At 38.4% G+C, this 19,290-nt stretch overlaps 1 protein-coding gene across 4 annotated transcripts in view; it reads left to right on the top strand.

The window, feature by feature from the left end:
- Positions 1 to 11,999: 11,999 nt before the first annotated feature.
- The window catches only part of G2E3 (G2/M-phase specific E3 ubiquitin protein ligase), a 56,582-nt gene continuing 49,291 nt past the window's right edge, over positions 12,000 to 19,290 (top strand). The window contains exon 1 of one of the 4 annotated variants that reach the window (XM_055309177.1): positions 12,000 to 12,118. The gene's annotated coding sequence lies outside the window, so the exon portion shown is untranslated. Of the gene's footprint in view, positions 12,119 to 12,265; positions 12,483 to 12,541; positions 12,598 to 12,738; positions 12,758 to 19,290 lie in introns of those variants that run through there. The other 3 variants (XM_055309178.1, XM_055309176.1, XM_055309179.1) reach the window with 3 other exon arrangements.

Below are 19,290 nucleotides of genomic sequence, written 5' to 3'. Positions count from 1 at the left end.
AAATCCTAGGGAATATTCTTTACTGAAGTATTATGTTACAAATGGGGGTCTGATAATCTCCATCTGAGTAGTTCAAGCACTTCTTAATAAAATAGCTTAGAGAGGGTGGTTCTGCAAAGACTATTAACAGTAGAATTTTTACATGAGTAATTAATTTAGGGATTCTGTTTGGCCAATAGAAATTTGTAAGCTTATGGGACTTCACTACTGCTTTGAACAAGATGTTTGATGAGGGATTGAGTAAGGAAGAAACGGGACTTCTGGGTGGTGGGTTACTAGATGGGCCCAGTTAAGTGACACAGGAAGCAGATTTCTGTAAATCTATTGTGTGAGGGGGTACATGAATGAGATTATATACAGAAATGATGGTAGGATTAGAATAATCATACTGACAAAGTTTTTCAATGACTGATCCAACAATTGGTGGCATTAGCAGCAGTGGCTAGTGTTCCTTGTTTCCCCAGAGTCAGTGTTCTATTGAAATCTAAAAGAAGTTATAGGGGATCCCTGGGTGGCTCAGCAGTTTAGTGCCTGCCTTCGGCCCAGGGTGTGATCCTGGAGACCCCGGGATCGAGTCCCACATCAGGCTCCCTGTGTGGAGCCTGTTTCTCCCTCGGCCTGTGTTTCTGCCTCTCTCTCTCTCTCTCTCTCTCTGTTTCTCTCATGAATAAATAAATAAAATCTTAAAAAAAAAAGAAAAGTTCTAAAAAAAATAAAAGAAGTTTTAATGAGTCAAGTTATAAGCTAGAGGCAACCTCTAGGCTGCTTGGGACACAGTTACATTATTTTCTCCACAACTTTGCCAGCACTAGTTATTTTATGTTTTTTGTTTGTTTGTTTGTTTGTTTGTTTTTTCCACTATTCCAGTGGCTATATTTCTTGTGATATCTTTTGTGGTTTTTTAGAAGATTTTCCTTATTATTTATTGGAGAGCATGAGTGGTGGGGAGAAGAGGCAGAGGGAAAGCAGACTCTCCACTAAGCAGGTAGCCCAATATGAGTCTTGATCCCAAGACCTCGAGATCATGATCTAAGCCAAAGGCAGATGCTTAACCAACTGAGCCACCCAAGCACCCTTCTTTCTGGTTTTTGATTGGCATGTCCCTACTGCTTAATGATGCTGAGCATTCTTTCATGTGCTTTTTGACCATTTGTATATTTTTCTTTGAGAACTGTTCATTCAAATCTTTTGTCTATCTTTTAATTGGGTTGTTTTATTGTTGAGTTAAATGTTCTTAGTATATTATGGATATAAGTTCCTTGTCATTGTTACATGACTTGCAAATATTTTCTTCCAGCATGTGGGTTTGTCTTTTACCTTTGTTAGTGGTATTCTTTGAAGTGCACGTGTTTAAAAATGATGAAGTTCAGTTTATCAAATTTTTTGTTTATCACTTGTGTTTTGGTGTTGAGTCTCAAAAACCATTACCTAATCTAGATAATTTCATGGATTTCCATTTCAAGTGTTCATTGCTAGTATATAAAAATACAACTCATTTTTGTATATTGATTGTATATCCAAAAACCTGTTAAACTCATGTATTAGCACTAGCTGCTTGTTTGTGGATTTCTTCGAAATGTTATGACAATCATATTATCTGCAAATAAAGTTTTAGTTCTATCTTTCCTATCTAAATGCCTTTTTTAATTTTTCTTTAAAAGCTCTTGTTCTTAATATTAGTTTTTGTGCTTTTAGTCACTTAATGGTATGAATCCAACATCTGGCTGCAATTTACTCATGAATTGACTAAAGCATACAATCTTACTGTATACATTTTGTATACATTTTGGGAGACACTCAGCGTTTCTTGGCACTAGTTTCTTGTAATGAATCAAGGAAATCCAGGGTTCCTGGGTAGCTAACTGGACTCAATCGTTAGATGAATATTTAGATGGTAAACAACATAATAGACCAGATAGTCGTAAATCTAAAATCCCCTATCAGCACTTGATGGGATGAGCACTGGGTGTTGTGCCATATGTTGGCAAATTGAATTCCAATTAAAAAAAATAAAAAATAAAAAAATAAAATAAAATCCCCTATCATATCATCTCTATGATAGATGGAGTTTTCTATCTTAGCTAAAATAATAATCAGGGTGCTTCCATAGGAGCTAGCTTTTATAGCCAATTATTTAGAGGAATAGAACTTTAAAAAGTTCTAAGGAGCAGAAAATATATATTTGAAGGTTGTCTGACTGCCACAGATTTTATAAATGAGACACACTACCTCTCTTCTACTTTAAATCTACCTAAGCATCCCTATACTACAGATAGCATTGCCTGGTACCAGCAATGTTGAGATGTTTACACACTATTTGACAATTCCTGGGAGTATTTTAGTAGAAAACAGATCAAGTGGTCCTCAACAACTGGTATGGAATTTGTGCTACAAAAGCATACTGGTCACTATCTGAAATTTGGGTAGGGACTGTACCTTGGTAAAGTGATGCCAGACATCAATCTGGGTTCATTTTAGACATTGATGCCACTCTTAGAAAAAGAAATATTTAGATAATTAAATGAGCAGAAAACTGGAGCTTGATTTGAGAACTGATTCCCCTATCTGCTCAAAAGGAATTCTGGACCTCTTTCTTTTTCCCTCAATTCTCTTAAATACATGTTTTACCTAAGGCCCAGAAAGTTGGGAGGATTTTACATGCTAAGGGGTAGAGAATAGATGATATATCTAAGATCTTTTACCAAATTAATGTCCTATAATTGTGCAGGTAAGTAAACAGATTTCCCATAAAAGTCAAGCTATACTATTAGTTGATTATTTTAGATTAATGTCAGGTTTCTTACAGCTGGTCCTATCTCTCATGGAGTATATGAATTAAAATACTGTGATGCATAAAGAACAATCTTTGTATGCAAACGAGCTGGAGTTAAATACCAGTTCTGTCTACTGTGGCCTTGGGCAAATTACTTAATTGCATTAAAACCTAGTTTTGTTACCTATTTTATTAGTCAGGATTAAGTAAATGAACTTTTGAATAGTTTTAGTACAGTGTTTGGAATGTGGAAAGTATTAAATAAATACTAGTTCCCTTTTTCTTTTCAAATCATATGCCTTTCATTAGTTAATCTCATTTATGAGAAATCTGATTGTCCTTTATATTCACTGCCCACATACTAAAGTTTAATATCCATTACTATACAAATGCCAAAAAAAAAAAAAAAAGATGTGAACTGCTTCTAAGTTACCAGATTTGTAAACCCAAACTATGGGGAAAAAGAAGAGGGAGACTTAGATGCCAAACATTGTATCTGACTAGCCACAAATCTCTCACTATCCTTATGAGCTACAGGTAGTTTATTAAAACTAATCCATTGGCTCTTTATATTAACAAGAATAAATTTTTCATATTAGCTGCCAAGATAGAAAGTAGAGAACAAGTCACTGAGGAATTAATCATAGGCTCTGAGGGAAAAGGAGAGGAGCCAGGTAAAGATCCACTTGGGAGGAAAGTCTGGACAGCTCAAAGTAGACTACCCACCTAAAGGAACTGGACATGACATGCTTCATGCCACCAAGAGATGGAAGAGGATGTTGACTGTATGAGATGTCTATTTTGCCTGCTCATAATTGCCTATAAACATCCTCACATGTAAAGTTTACAACAAATCTGTGAGGTAGTTACTATGATTTACATTTTATGAGCCAATAGTGATGCATAGAGGATTGGGTTCTTCATAATTAGCTTGTAAGTAACAGTGCTAGTATTTAAATCTCAGGTTCTCTGGATCTATAGGCCAGTTCTTAACACTGTACTATTGGTCTACTTGAAGAATTTTCCCTGAAGACCAGCCATCAAGGTCTAAGCTAAGCTTTAAGCAAGTGGCTGCTTCCTAAATGGCAAGTCTGTGCCCTGGACCTTAGTGAGAATTTTTTTTTTTAATTTTTATTTATTTATGATAGTCACAGAGAGAGAGAGAGAGGCAGAGACAAAGGCAGATGGAGAAGCAGGCTCCATGCACCGGGAGCCTGACGTGGGATTCGATCCCGGGTCTCCAGGATCGCGCCCTGGGCCAAAGGCAGGCGCTAAACCGCTGGCCACCCAGGGATCCCCCTTAGTGAGAATTTGAAATTTTCTTCCTCTTCTATCAAAACACGCAGGTGAGAATCCGGCTCATTATAACTGAATCACTTTATCAATGCACTTGAGAAGTCATTTCCCTAGAGTATTCTGAGAGGGATTAAAAAAATCAAAGTACACAAAATAAACTGAAACAGTTTTGATTGCCAGCAATTGTATCCAAGAATTTTTAAGATTCAGTTCAAACATGTTGTTCATTACTTGATTTATTCTGGATGGCATTACCAATGTGAGTGCCTACATGTAGAATTACTCGTAACTGGAAGAGGGCTCTGATTTCTATATAAACACTTCAAGCCAAAAGACAAAAACTAAGAAAAGCAATCCAGACAACTATTTGACACCCCAACCTGGAGAGAAAGAATATTAACAAAACAGATCATAACTTTGACCTATATTAGAACACCATGTCTCATACTGGCTACAAGCAAACTTCAAGCCCTTCTTGCTAAAATCACGCAGTTACCCAGCAGGAATGGTATCATTCCAAATCACTGTTGTTAATAAACCTACTTATTATCCAAACAACCCTGAAACAAGAAACCTGAAATTGCTGTTTTGGGTGGTGCTTCCTGCTGCCAGGAGGTGGTGTGTTTGACTTAAAAGACAGCAAACCACAGTTAGATTAAAAATTTAGATCAAAACATTTATGTGACTGAGACATTGAGAAAAAGAATTCTGTTTGGTAGCAAACAGCCTACTTCTCCTAAACTGTATGCTGATTCAAGTTCAAAAATTGATGTAAAAAGACTGGTCAGGAAAACTAATATAAGGAATATTTTTAATGTACACAGTGAAAACTCCATTCAGAAATTTATTAGTAGTGATGATAGCATAGTAGATGCTTAATAAATACTTACTGATCGTGCAGTCGTACACTAATAATGGTCAAATACTTATTTTGTACAGTATTTTCATTATGACTTGTACACAAGAAGGGATCATTAGAAATGGTCTAATTTGTTTTACAAATAAGATATTCCAAAGTATTTGAATATTACTGAGAATCATAGAAGAAAGCCTATGGAACAGATAAGGAAAATGAGCACAGAGAGGGTCAAAAGACGGAAGTAAAAACAACAAACCTGAGGTATATATGGAAGAAGTAATAAGATATTCCTACTCATAAGTAGAGTAGGAATAGTTAAGATATAAAATTAGTTGGGGAAAAGATAATTACTTCTATTTCATACTTTGAAATGTTTGTTAGAAGTCAGAGAAATAGAATTTGGGAAATAGAGTCTCTTGGTAGCCTGTATTCTTCAGAGGGACTAATTGTGACATATTTTAAACCTGGCCAATATAGAAACCACTAGTCACATGTGGTTATGAACACTTGAAATATTACTAGTACAATTAAGATGTGATATAAATGTAAAATATAGAGTTGACCCCTGAACATTATGGGGGTTAGGGACACTGACCTCCCCATGCAGTCAAAAATCCATGTATGACTTTTGACACCCCAAAAACTTAACTACTAATAACCTACTATTGACCAGAAGCCTTACTGATAACATAAACAATTAACACATATTTTATATATTGTATGTATTATACACTATATTCTTACAATGAAGTAAACTAGGAAAAAAAAATGTTGAGAAAATCATAAGGAAGAGGGCAGCCCCGGTGGCGCAGCAGTTTAGCACCGCCTGCAGCCCGGGGCGTGATCCTGGAGACCTGGGATCGAGTCCCACGTCAGGCTCCCTGCATGGAGCCTGCTTCTCCCTCTGCCTCTGTCTCTCTCTGTCTCTCTCTGTCTCTCTCTCTCTCTGTGTGTCTCTATGAATAAATAAATAAATAATCTTAAAAAAAAAGAAAATCATAAGGAAGAGAAAAGACATTTAGAATGCTATTACTGTATTTATTGAAAATAAAAATCCACACATAAATGGACCTGCACAATTCAAACCCATATTGTTCAAAGGTCAATTCTCTATCAATTTTGAAGACTTAGCACCAAAAAAAAAGAATGTAAAATATCTCATTGCTAATTGGTTCTATCAATTACATATTAAAGTTAAAATATTTTAAATAAATATTTAATAAAACACATTATTTTAGTTAAATAATTATTTAGTTAATTTCATCTGTTTCCTTCTTTATTTTTTTAATGTGGCTACTAGAAAATTGAAAACTCTATTTGTGGCTAACATTCGTGTTGAGCAGTGCTGTTCTAAAGAATTGCCGAGAGACTAAATGGGACCTGTTCTAGTTTGTTGCTTTCCTAGCATAATTTCCAAAAGAAGTACCTCTTTGGTAAAGCAGTATATTGATATTAGAGCTAAGTCTATAATGACATAATAAAAGATGTCGAAGAAAGAAGTGTGAAATCAAGACTGGAAAACATAAAAGTGACACCCTTTTATGTTTGCTTACTTCCTTTCCTACCTACCAACCACTCCCTCTCCCTGCCTCCCTCCCTATCCTAACCCAAACACAACCATGCTCTGCTTCTAGGCTAGGTATCCTATTGAAGAACCTGAGTAGGCCTTGATTATATTCCTTTTTAGAAAAAAATATTTTATTTATTCATTTGAGAAAGAGAGCGAGAGAGAGCACGAGTGGGAGGGGGTGCAGAGGGAGAGGGAGAAGCTCCCTGCTGAGCAGGGAGCTCAATACAGGGCTCAATCCCATTACTACGAGATCCTGACCTGAACCGAAGGCCAGTGCTTAAACTGACTAAGCCACTGAACCACCCCTGATTAGACTCTTTGAATGGTCCCTTCTAGAAGTATACTTATCATTGTATGACTCTAGTAGGGCTCTGAGTAGCAGGAAACTTGACCTGATAAAAAGTTTTATTCCAATTTCTCAGGGACGGTAACTAGTCAAGGGAAATAGGTGAGGTAACCTTGGGAACCAGGCACAATATTGATAGGGATGAATAAGAAATGATTTAAGGGCCGAAAGCTAGAAATTTATCCTCAAGGTGAACAGATATTCAGGGATCTATCAGGGAATAAGAAGGGGAGACCAGAGTCTGCCAAAAGTCTGGGTCAAGTGTTTGCTTTAAGTGTGAGTAGGAGATGAGGATCAAGAAAATTGGGGCACCTGGATGGCTCAGTCAGTTAAGTGGCTGCCTTCAGCCGGAGTCATGATCCCAGGGTTCTGGGATTGATCCCCTCCCTTTGGTGGGTTCCCCGCTCAGTGGGAAATCTGCTTCTCCCTCTCTCTACGCCCCTCCCCCTACATGAGTGCGCTCTCTCTCTCTCTCTCTCTCACTCTCACTCCATCTGTCTCTCTCAAATACATAAAACCTTGAAAGAAAGAAATATTACTCATGTGAAAGGCAGAAAGGATTATCAGAAGTTCAATATAGCTAACTCAGAGGAGGAATTAGTTGCTGTAAAGGACAATTTAGTCCAGCAATGTGTGTCAATTCTTGGTGAATGCTAATGTAAGAATGAATGCCATTTTGCAGGGCCAGGTTTATCAGCATTACTGCGGAGCAGAATATTATTACTTTTTAAATTAAGTAATGTCATTCTTCATTTTCACTTTATATATTTTTGAGGGTTCAGTAGCCCAAAGTTTGGAGGCAATAATTGAAGAGGCAAAGCAATACACCTTTGTGAAGTCTCTTGATAGTATAGATGTACCCTAACTTTCAATCACCTCCTTCCTGATGGACAGTTTTTTCTAATTAGGAGTGCCTCAAAACACACTATCGTGTTTATTTCTATAAGAGAATCACGAAGTTGAGAAAACTTGGTCAAAGAGTTATTTTTCAAAAGAGTTGTAGTAATGATGGCAGGAATGTACATTTTACCACCACACCCTCTCATTATTGGATGTTATGACTTTTTAAATTTTTTCCAATCAAAGGAAGGAAAATTAGTTTTTGGTTGTGTGGTAGTCACGTTGAGGGTCTTTTTTTTATTTTGTTTTTTGTCCTTCTCATTTTCTCTTTACTTGGTCACTTCTTTTGCCCATTTTCATTACTTTTTGAAATAACTGAATTATAAAAATTGTTTAGAGTTGTTAACCCTGTATCATAAATATTATCACAACTCTATCATTTATCTTTTGAGGTTTTATGGTGAATCTTGCCAACTGCCAACTAAGTACTTTAAAGTTTAACATAGCCATGCGTTGTATTTGTGAAAGAGGAAAGATTTTTCCTTTGCCCTCTTGGTAGAACTTGGAGTCCTGCAAATTAAACTGGCAAAGACAGACTAAAGGCATAAAAGTTTTCTTTTTAATGTTACACGCACAATGGTCCAGGGAAAAATGTAAAACTCAAATAAGTGGTTAGGCTTGAGAGCTTATATACTATTTTAATGAAGGGTGGTAAGTTGTGAAATAACTAGACAAAAGAAGAAGGGTGTGGGCTTCTAGGAGTGGTAAATTGAGGGAAGGTAATTATATGGGGGAAACTAATGGTAGATAAGTTATTTAGTACGACTTTTTTTGCAGACTCATCAGTGTCATCTCCATCTCTGGTGCTAAGGGATGTTCTCCTTTTGGTAGGAGAGAGGAGGGGAACATCTTCACAAAGGGAAATTTATGCCTTGCTTTTGTTAGATGGTGGAATGCAGACAGTTCTTCCTGTGTCTGCTTCTCAGTTGCCTTCAGCTCAAAATAATTTTTACGCCAAAGTGGCATATTTTGGCATGGCTTACTCATCTTTTATTTTATGGCTTCTAAGTATCCTTCCTTAAGAAATCTCTTTAGGGCAGCCCCGCTGGCTCAGTGGTTTAGCGCCACCGTCAGTCCAGATCCTGGAGACCGGGTATCGACTCCCAAGTCCGGCTCCCTGCAGGGAGCCTGCTTCTCCCTCTGCCTGTGTCTCTGCCTCTGTGTGTGTGTGTGTGTGTGTGTGTGTGTGTGTGTCTTTCATGAATAAATAAATAAAATCTTTTTAAAAAAAATCTCTTTAACCTACAGTTACAGTTATTCTTCTAATTTTTTGCCCAATACATTTTTGTTATATTTTTTATATTTCAACCTATAATTCTTGTAGAATTTACCTGTGGTACAAGGTAGAGGCCTAACTTTTTATCTTCCAGATAGCCAGTTATTGTCATTTCATGCTAATTTATGAATGAAAATATTCCTTACCCACTACACTGAAATGCCACCTTTATATTAACATTCTATGTACAATTGAATTTTTCTGGATTCTCTATGTATTTATCTTTTTTATGCTAATTTTTTCATTACTACTCCTTGATCATAGTAGCTTTTTGTGAAGTTTTGTGAAGTTCTAGTAAGACACATTGCCTACTCCCAGCCTCTGCTAATCTTATTCTAAACCATTCTTATTTATCTTCCATTTGCAGACATTAAAATCACTTGTTTCCAATGACAATGTTTTTTACATATCCTATACTTTAAACAAATTTATTTCTAGGCATTTTATTGTTCTTGTCAGTAATGTTGCTTGTGATAAGAACCTTTCAAAGTAAGTTCTAGGAGCTCTTCTGCCAAGGCACTTTTGTATAGGCTCTTGTGGGTGAACTGATCACCATTGGTCCCAGAAGGTGTTTTTGTCTTGTTTCTGTAGTACGAGGAGTGAACAGAAGGAAGAAAGCAGGGAAGAGAAGGTTATATTACCTATGATTAAAATTTTCTATGGATTCAGTTCTCAGCTAGTTCAGATTACTGAGGGGTTATCAGAAACTAAGACTTTTTTGTGTGTTTCTTCAGTTTTTGCAGCTTTTAGTAGGTGGAATACTCATATCAATGCATTTTACTGAATTTAAAACTTTTTTTTAGCTCTCTGAATGCCGATTTAATGGCCAGATTTGTTAGATTTGAATATATCTTGCAGGGAGTATTTTCTTTAAAATGTTAAGTTTGCAGTTACTCAGGTTCCTGGATTTAGTCAGTGGGTATTTATTGCAGTGGGTATTTGTTAATGAAATGCCACAACATTACTTGAATACTGACTGTATTCAACTTCATTTATATTCACTCTTTGTGAGGGGAGCAAAGAGTAACAGTTTAAAAAGTGCAAATAACCTGATATTCCACTCAATAAACACTAGCCATAGACAATTTATACAATCAAGCCTGGCTAGTCCTATGGGAAAAAATACGTCAGTGACTTTAAGGGACCTTCTACTGGGGATGAGAAATTAGTATCATTGGTCTGACTGATGGCAGGGCTGCTGGTGATGACAACTTTGTCAATATCTTGGTGGAAGAAATTGAAGACTTTTTTGAGAGTCCAAAAAGAAGAACTGAGTAAGGAAAACTTAGAGGACAAACATTTAAATAAAACATTAGAACAAAACAAAACTTATGCCTATACAGTTGTATAAAAAATCATATTTTTATTATATTTTATAGTTGTCTTGGGGACTTTTCAAGGGCAATTTGAGTATTTAACTTTCGTTTGCTGATTAACTTGAGAATTTCATTCATGTGAGGGATGAAATTTAATGGTGCGAAGGTGCCAAGAATTATGAGAGACACAGGAAAATACATGACATCCTTTCCGCCTTGAAAGAACCCGAAGGAGCAATATATTTAATGGGGCCACATTAGAAGTGTGGCGACATTAAATAATGCAACATATCATGAATGACAAAATGTGTGATCAAACCATTACCATATAATTGTTGAAGGAATGTGTGAATGAATGGACACAGACGATTCAAACATTATACCTTTATACATTTATTAAACGATACTGTATCTAGAATACATTCCATTTCTAACAACATTCATTTACAAAACACAATTGCAAGAGTAAAACACGTTATTATTTTTAAAATTCAGCTGGTTAAAAGGCAAAAAATAAAAAGCTTCTTCACATCCCCATTCATCAATCTACCTGAGAAATACATTTTTACAGTTTACTATCCATCTAGAGATTCTGTATGCCATGCACATACTTTTTTTTTTCTTTAAGGATTTTATTTATTCATGAGAATACACGGGCGGTGGGGAGGGGAGGCAGAGACAGGCAGAGGGAGAAGCAGGCTCCATGCACCGGGAGCCCGACGTGGGATTCGATCCCGGGTCTCCAGGATCGCGCCCCGGGCCAAAGGCAGGCGCCAAACCGCCGCGCCACCCAGGGATCCCCTGTTTTTAAGTTAAATCAATACTATTAGATGTGAGGATGATCCGGTAGCCACCTCAAAATCAGAGTTGTTTAGCTTCCTTGGGGGGGGGGGAGGTGCTAAAACACATCCAACCTCTCCCTTCCTTTCTTAGAGCTCCCAGATGTGTCCCTTCGGAAGCGGTCGTTGGGGAAGGAAAATGACACCGTGGTCCTCAGAATCTCCCAGGACAACTACGTAATAATCGCGTAAAACAGTCTCGATTCTTATCAGAGGGGGCCAAAGATTCGTCGCTTTCCAACACCTGCCCCCCCTGTATTTTATCTGGGACCAGGCACTAGTCCGACCACCCCGCATCTTCGACTTGTGGTTCGAATCAGTGTGACTGGCGCCCTTGGCTTTTTGTCTCCCCCAAACGGGGGGTGGCGGCTGGGGGGCGACAGAGGCTCGACGTCCCGACTGCGCCGGAACCGAGGAGGGTCCAGGGAAAGAAGGTTTGCGCGGAGTTTGCTGCTTCCTCCGCCGCAGCCGTGGTTCGCGCGAGCGCGGCGCGGCGGGTACAAGCGTCAGGGGTCCCCGAAGGAATGCAGGGCTCCCGCGCGCCTCTGTCCGTCCCAGAAGCCAGAGGATCCTCTCCGGAGTCACCGGGCAGGAACACCGACGCTGGGGCCTGTCCAGGAAGCACACAGACAAGGGACACTGCAGCGGAGGCGGCGCGGCACAGGCGACACCCGCCCCCGGGGGCAGAGCGGGGGTCGCGGGGGTCGCGGCGGGTCGCGGGGGCCCCTCCCCCCCCCCGCGCCGCCCGCGCCGCCCGCGCCGCCGGCGCCGGGTCCCACCCCGGGGGGGCGGAGCTTAGCGCACCTTCCGGATTGCAGGCGGAAGTGGACGAATTTGAATCTTGTGGGCCGTTGCATGGGGCTGCTCGCCGTCGGCTGTGCGGCTCGGCGAAAGGAGGGCAAGGTGACACGGCCTCTCGGGAACCTCCACCCGGCGCTCCTGGGTGAGTGGACGAGGAACGGGAAGAAACTGAGTTTTCCAGGGAGAGAGTTCGAACGTGGGGCGGGGCAGGGCTCGAGAGGCGGGAGCGTGTCGCGGAGGCCTGGGAGTGCCTTCGCGGACGTCGGGTGGCGGCGGAGCTGGGCTCGCGGACGTGGAGGAGTCGGGGCGCGGGGCAGCGTCTCCCGGGCGGGCGCCCACAACCGGCTCGGAGCACCGAGGGCACCGAGGGCTCCTCGGCGCCCCCGGCCCCGAGACTAAGCCTTGTTTAATCCGCCTTTCCGGTGGGTTTAGTGGTTCCGCCACTTCGGCCCCGAATGCTGAAGCTGTAACAGTACTTAGGTCGAACTGCGGAAGCGTTCCCGCAGGTGGGAGAACCTTCCTTTATTAAAGATGGAAGCTTGGGGGCAGGTTAAGAATGAGGCGGCGCGGGACGTGGCTCCAGAGTTCCTCTTCGGGAAGTGACAGTCTTCGAAGTGCCCGGTGGGGATTTGAACTGAAATCTGAGTATCCTTTGTGTGGAAAACCCGGATATTTTTCTTTCACGATTTTCTTTCACGATTTTCCCTGTGCCGCGAAAATCCGGGACTCCCGGAGGAACCGCGGTCCTCCCCGGAGGTCTTGGTTATCCCTAACAATAGGGGTAAGGTTTGGTGAGTCGCACGGGTCTGCCTTTTCACCCCCTCCTCTCGCTGGCCAGCTGGGCCCTTGGGGAGTCTTTGTGGAGGCGCTCCACCAATGCTTCCGGGATTCGGGCGGGTTTTGTTTTGTTGTTGGTTTTATTTATTTTTAGTGACGAACTGCCTCAAATATCAAATTGTCTAACCCCATAGCAAAGTCTGCCTCCTGGAACAGCTTAAATGCGTACGCTACACCTGAAATATAAGTGAGTTTAAATGTATAGAGATTTTCTGTTTTGCCTTATGGAAGACTGTCAGATTAACCTTGTGCTGTTTTATAGGAACTGATACTTTATGTTCCTTTTAAGATTTTAACACCAGGGTATCATACCATGGAAATTGCACAAATATCTTTTAAAAACTGGGCATTCCTTCTTCCTTTACTGTGTCCTTTACTTCCTTTACTCCTACTCTCACGTCCCTGCTAGTGAACTTTTGTTTCATTATTAGCCAGGAAAAATAGATTTAAATATTCAGTATTTCTGATTGTTGAAATTTAAATATTTGTGTGAGATTGCAGCAAAAGCATTCGCTGTACTTTCCTAAGAATTGCAGACAGCTGTTCTCATTTTATGGAAACTACCAGCAAATAGTAATTTAAAAAAAAAAAAAAGTCTCTACATTTTAATCTGTTTCTTGTCCTTACTTGGACTTTCTTCATTGAATTTCTGCTCTCTCTACGTAAATCATTAGCGAATTTCAAATTTTAATGTGTATACATTAAAAGGGTTTGTTAAGTGCTGATTCCTACGCTTCAAACCGCATGGATTCTGGGCCCGTTAAGTCTGCAGGAGGAGGAATCTGTAAACTTAATTGGAAGGTTAGAACATTTGACAAGAGTTCTTTTTTTTGTTTTGGTTCTGTTTTTTAAAAGATTTATTTGTTTATTTGAAAGAAAGAGAGAAAGTCCCAAGCAGACTTCATGCCCAGTACAGAGCCTGTGGAGGGGCTGGATCTCCCTACCCAGGAGATCACCACCACCACCGGAGACCAAGAGTTGGCAGCTCAACCAAGTGCTCCACATTGGCGCGCCTTGACAAGAGTTTTAAGAGCAATGGCTTGATCTTTCCTATAGAGACATAATGATACACTGTTAAGGGCATGGAACTGGAGTCAGATTGCCTCAGTTCGAATTCCATCTCCACCAGTTGGTAGCTGTATGACCCAAGGAAGCTGTTTTACCTTCCTGTGTTTCAAATTCCTGACCTGTATAATGGAGTGATAACAATACCTGCCTTGTAGGATTATTGTGCGAGTCAAATGATGCCACACATATAAAAATCTTAGAATACTGTGTGACACATAGTAAATGATTCATACATCTCCAATTATATTGAGTTATTAAGCATTGTACAAACCACATTACATACATTATCTCAATCTTCACATGCAGCACTGCAATATAAAATAGATAAAACAGAGGTCAAGAAGGTTGTCACACAACTACCAAAATGTTTGAACCAGGTTCAGCAACTAGATGTGTTTAGAAAGTTTATGCCTCTTTTAAAATTATTATTATATTAAATAATACTTTCTGCTTTTCTCTGCGGTCTATCCTTTCAAATGTTGCCTCTTAAAAATCTCTGATGGCTCCTCCAATATAATTCGGATTTCTCAACCTTTTCTTTTCTTTTCTTTTCTTTTCTTTCTTTTCTTTTCTTTTCTTTTCTATTCCTTTCCTTTCCTTTTCTTTCTTTCTTTCTTTCTTTCTTTCTTTCTTTCTTTCTTTCTTTCTTTCTTTCCTTCCTTCCTTCCTTCCTTCCTTCCTTCCTTCCTTCCTTCCTTCCTTCCTTCCTTTTACAAAGCCCTTGTCAATCTGGTTCCAACCTCTGTTTGCAGGCATCAACTTCATAATATTCCACTACTCTTTTCCAACCTGTGATGTTCTATCCATATTGCTACCATTATCCAAATCTGTTCTCTCTCACTTTTATATACACTTAGCCACCAACATTTTATGTCCCTTTAAGATTTTACCCAGTGGGTTTCCAATACTTTCCTAGACTTCCTCAGGTGGAGTTCTTCCTTGGTGCAATTTAGTTGTAAGCATAGCACTAGACTGAAAGCTCTTGTCCTTTTTGTCTTTATGTCTGCATTTCTTGGTACAGAATAGTGGGTGTCGTTGTATTCTGAAACTGTATATGTTCAATGATGCTTGTTATTTTAGCAATTTAACACATTGTGTTTTGTTAAAGGAAGTTTTTTTTAACTTTGCTTTTTTTCTGAAATGATAGAATGTAATTCTGATAGTTTAGTAGAGATTTTAGTGATACCATATGGTTTGTAAATTTCACAAATACGGAAAAATACGTATAGAAATTGTAGGCTCAGATGTTTCAACTGGTAAAAAATTCTGAGTAATATTTACTGACATTCATAGAACTCCAAATGATTTATACATATTTTTTCACTTAATCCTTAGGACCATTTTATTATTACTCCCGTATAAAGATGAGGAAACTAGGCACCTAAAGTTATAGTAACTTAAAAAAAAAATTGTTACACTTAATTTTCTTCCAGGGACGCCTGGGTAGGTCAGTGGTTTAGCGCCTGCCTTCGGCCCAGGGTGTGATCCTGGGGTCCTGGGATCTATCCTGCATGGGGCTCCCTGCAGGGAGCCTGCTTCTCACTCTGCCTGTGTCTCTGCCTCTCTCTCTCTCTCTCTCTCTCTCTCTCTCTCTCTTTCTCTTTCTCTCTCTCTCTGTGTCTCTCAAGAATAAATAAATAAAATCTTAAAAAATTTTTTTATCTTGTGGAATTTTTGTATTATAAGAATAATATATGTTTAGTGTAATTAGATAATTAACTTTGTAATAGGGAAGTACATATAAGAATATTCATTTCTATGTTAATTCAATTCTAAATTAAGAAAATATTGGAGAGTTAAAAAATATCAAAATTTGCCTTTCCTTTTGAGTTTGAATGGCTCTTATTTGATGTTTTTGACCAGAACCTTTTCCTTAAAAAGCTGCCCCAAAATAGAGACATCATTTTAAATGCCTTTGGGCAGCGTTTGGTAAAAGGAACTTATGATCCTAATATGCTCCCTCCCATTCCATACACCTTCTCCAACCAAAGTAGTACCAGGTATTTGCATCTGAGCTGAATATCTAGACCATTCACATTATTTCTTCTTGAATTTTGGAATTGGGATACCAAAAATTATTAGAGCTAAGCCAGAAAGGTCTTTATATCCCTGAGATCACAGTGAAATCATGAAGAAACAACAACAACAAAAAAAATGTGGCATACGGAGTCAATGACAGTGGGGGAGGGCAACCTGTTTTCCAGAGATTAGTTATAAAAGTCAGCAAAACTTATAACATTATTGCTTTCCCTTTTTGGTTTTTTGTTAAGACTGTATTTTTTTTAGAGCAGTTTTAGGTTCACAGCAAAATTGGTGGGAAAAATAATAGTGATTTCCTCCACATATGCATAGCGTCTCCTATTATCTATATACCCCACTAGAGTGATGCATTTGTTGAAATTGTTGAACCTACATTGACACATTATAAGCACTCAAAGTTCACAGTTGAAGTTAGAGTTCACCTTTGATTTTGTACATTGTTTAGGTTTAGACAAATGGATGACAGGTGTCCATCATTATGGTATCATACAGAGTATTTTCACTGTTCTTTTTTTTAATTTTTTTTTATTTATTATTTATGATAATCACAGAGAGAGAGAGAGGCAGAGACACAGGCAGAGGGAGAAGCAGGCTCCATGCATCAGGAGCGCGACGTGGGACTCGATCCCGGGTCTCCAGGATCGCACCCTGGGCCAAAGGCAGGCGCCAAACCGCTGCACCACCCAGGGATCCCCTATTTTCACTGTTCTAAAGATCTTCTACACTCCTCCACCTTTCCCAACCACTGAGGTTTTTACGGTCTTCAGAATTGTACCTTTTCCAGGATACCATATAATTGAAATCATACGTATCTAGCCACTTCTTTCACTTTGTAATATGCGTGCACATAATGTTCTCCATGTCTTTACACAGCTTGATAGTTCATTTCTTTTGTATCAGATGATCCATAGTTTGGATGATCCATAGTTGATTCATTCACCTACTGAAGGACCTTAGTTGCTTCTGAGGTTTGGCAATTGTGCATAAAGATGCTGCAAATGTGAACATTTTGATGTGGACATAAGTTTTTACCTCCTTTGGGTAAATACCAGGGAGCATGATTGCATAACTTCGGTAAATCCCACTTGTTTGCGGTGTATAAATTTTTTAATATGTTGTTAGATTTGATTTGCTAATATTGAGGAATTTTGTATCTATGAGAGATACTGGTCTGAAGTTCTTTTGCGATGTCTTTGGTGTTGGCATGAGGTAATAATACAGAATAAGCTAGGAGATAATCCTTCTGCTTCAATCTCCTGAAAGAGGTTGTAGAGAATTGATATAATTTCTTTTTTAAATGTTTGGTAGTTTTCACCAGCGAACCCATCTGGGCCTGGTGCTGTTTTGGAAAGTTATGAATTATTGATTCAATTTTTCTGATACAGATCTATTCAGAGGGTCCATTTTTCCTTGTGTGAGTTTTGGCAAATTCCTTTAAAGGAATTGGCCCATTTCATCTAGATTACCAAATTTGTGCGTATAGAGTTTAATATATTTTTAATGTCCATAGAATCTGTAATGGTATCCATTCTTTAATTTCTGATATTAGTAATTTGTGTCCTCTCTGATTTTTTTTTTTCTTAGCTTGGCTAGAGTCTTACTGACTTTATTGATCTTTCCAAAGAACCAGCTTTGGTTTTGTTCTCTATTGATTTCTTATTTTTCAATTTCATTGATTTCTGCTCTAATTACTTATTTTCTTCTACTTAATTTGGATTTAATTTACTCTTTTTATAGTTTCCTATGTTAGAGACTTAGATGACTGATTTTATATCTTTTCTAATATATGCATTCAATGATCTGAATTTCCTCTAAAGCCCTGCTTTCACAGCATCCCTCAAATTTTGCTAAGTTGTGTTTTCCTTTTTATTTAGTTCAAAATATGTTTTATTTTTTCTTGAGATTTCTCCTTTGACTCTTGTGTTACTTAAAAATGCGTTAAGTCTCCACATATCTTTCACATTTTCCAGCTATCTATCTTTTATTGATTTCTAGTTTAATTCCATTGTGGTCTGAGAGCAGACATTGTGTGATTTCGATTTTAAATTTGTTAAGGACTGTTTTATGGCCTAGTATATGGTCTGTCTTGGCAAATGCTGTGTAAGCATGAGAAGAATCTGCATTCTGTTGTTACTGGATAAAGTAGTCCATTATATATAGTAGTTTGATGATGATGTTGAGTTCAGCTGTCAGCTCAGTTCCTTGCTAATTTTCTGCCTAATAGGTCTGTCCATTTCTGATAGTTGTTAAAGTCTTGTTTATCTTTGCAATTCTATTAGTTTTTGCCTCCCATAGTTTGCTTTACATAGTTTAACACAGTTACCCCTAGTTGTTAGGCATATACATAATAAGTACTGTTAAATCTTCTTGGAGAGTTGACTCTGTTATCATTATTTAATGCCCTATTTATCCTTTATAATTTCCTTGTTTTAAAGTCTGCTGTCTCAAATTAATATATCTACTTCTGCTTTCTTCTGATTAGTGGTAGCATGTTATATTTTTCTCCATCATTTATGTTTAACTTATATTTAAAGTGGATTTTTTTTTTGTAGAAAACATAGTTGGGTCTTATTTTTAATCTACTCTGCCAAATATGTCTTTTAATTGGTACATTTAGACCATTGATATTCAGCATGACTGTTGATATAGTCGGATTCATGTCTGCCATATTTGTTACTGTTTCTATTTGTTACCCTTGTTTTTTGTTTCTTTTTGTCTCTATTCTTTTTCTGCCTTTTATAGTTTTAATGAAGCATTTTACATGATTTTTTTTTCCTTTATTAGCATATCTGCAATGTTTCCTTCTTAACTTTTTTTAGTGGTTACTTTAGATTTTGCAATATGCATTTACAACCTAATATAGTAATTGAGTATGTTGTTGCTATTATTATTTTGAACAACTGTTGTTTGTTAGATCAATTAAGAATAAGAAAAATAAAAGTTTTTAAATTATATTCACATTCAGTAGTCTTTATGTAGATCTGAATTGCTGAATATTATCTTCTCTTTCAAGAACTTCTTTTAACATTTCTTGGAAGACAGGTCTACTGGCAACAACAAATTCAGTGTTTGAGAAGATCTTTGCTTTTTCACTTTTTTTTTTTTTTAAGAGAAAGAGAGAGTGTGCGCGTGTGGGGGTGAAGGCAGAGCAAGTAGGGGAGAGAGAGAATCCCAACCAGGCTCCATGCCCTCACAGAGCCTGATGCCCAACCCTGAAATCGTGACCTGAACTAAAATCGAGTCAGATGCTTAACAGATTGAACACCTAAATGCCCCTTCTTTTTCATTTTTGAAGGATAATTTTGTAGGATACAGAATTTTAGATTGGAACTTTTTTCCCTCAACATTTTTAGTATTTCAGTGTACTCT

This window comes from Nyctereutes procyonoides, unplaced genomic scaffold (genome assembly GCF_905146905.1).
Source record: "Nyctereutes procyonoides isolate TBG_1078 unplaced genomic scaffold, NYPRO_anot_genome, whole genome shotgun sequence".
Taxonomy (NCBI): Eukaryota; Metazoa; Chordata; class Mammalia; order Carnivora; family Canidae; genus Nyctereutes; species Nyctereutes procyonoides.
The sequence above is the reverse complement of the archived record's forward strand: the minus strand, read 5'-3'. Positions and strand labels throughout refer to the sequence as shown.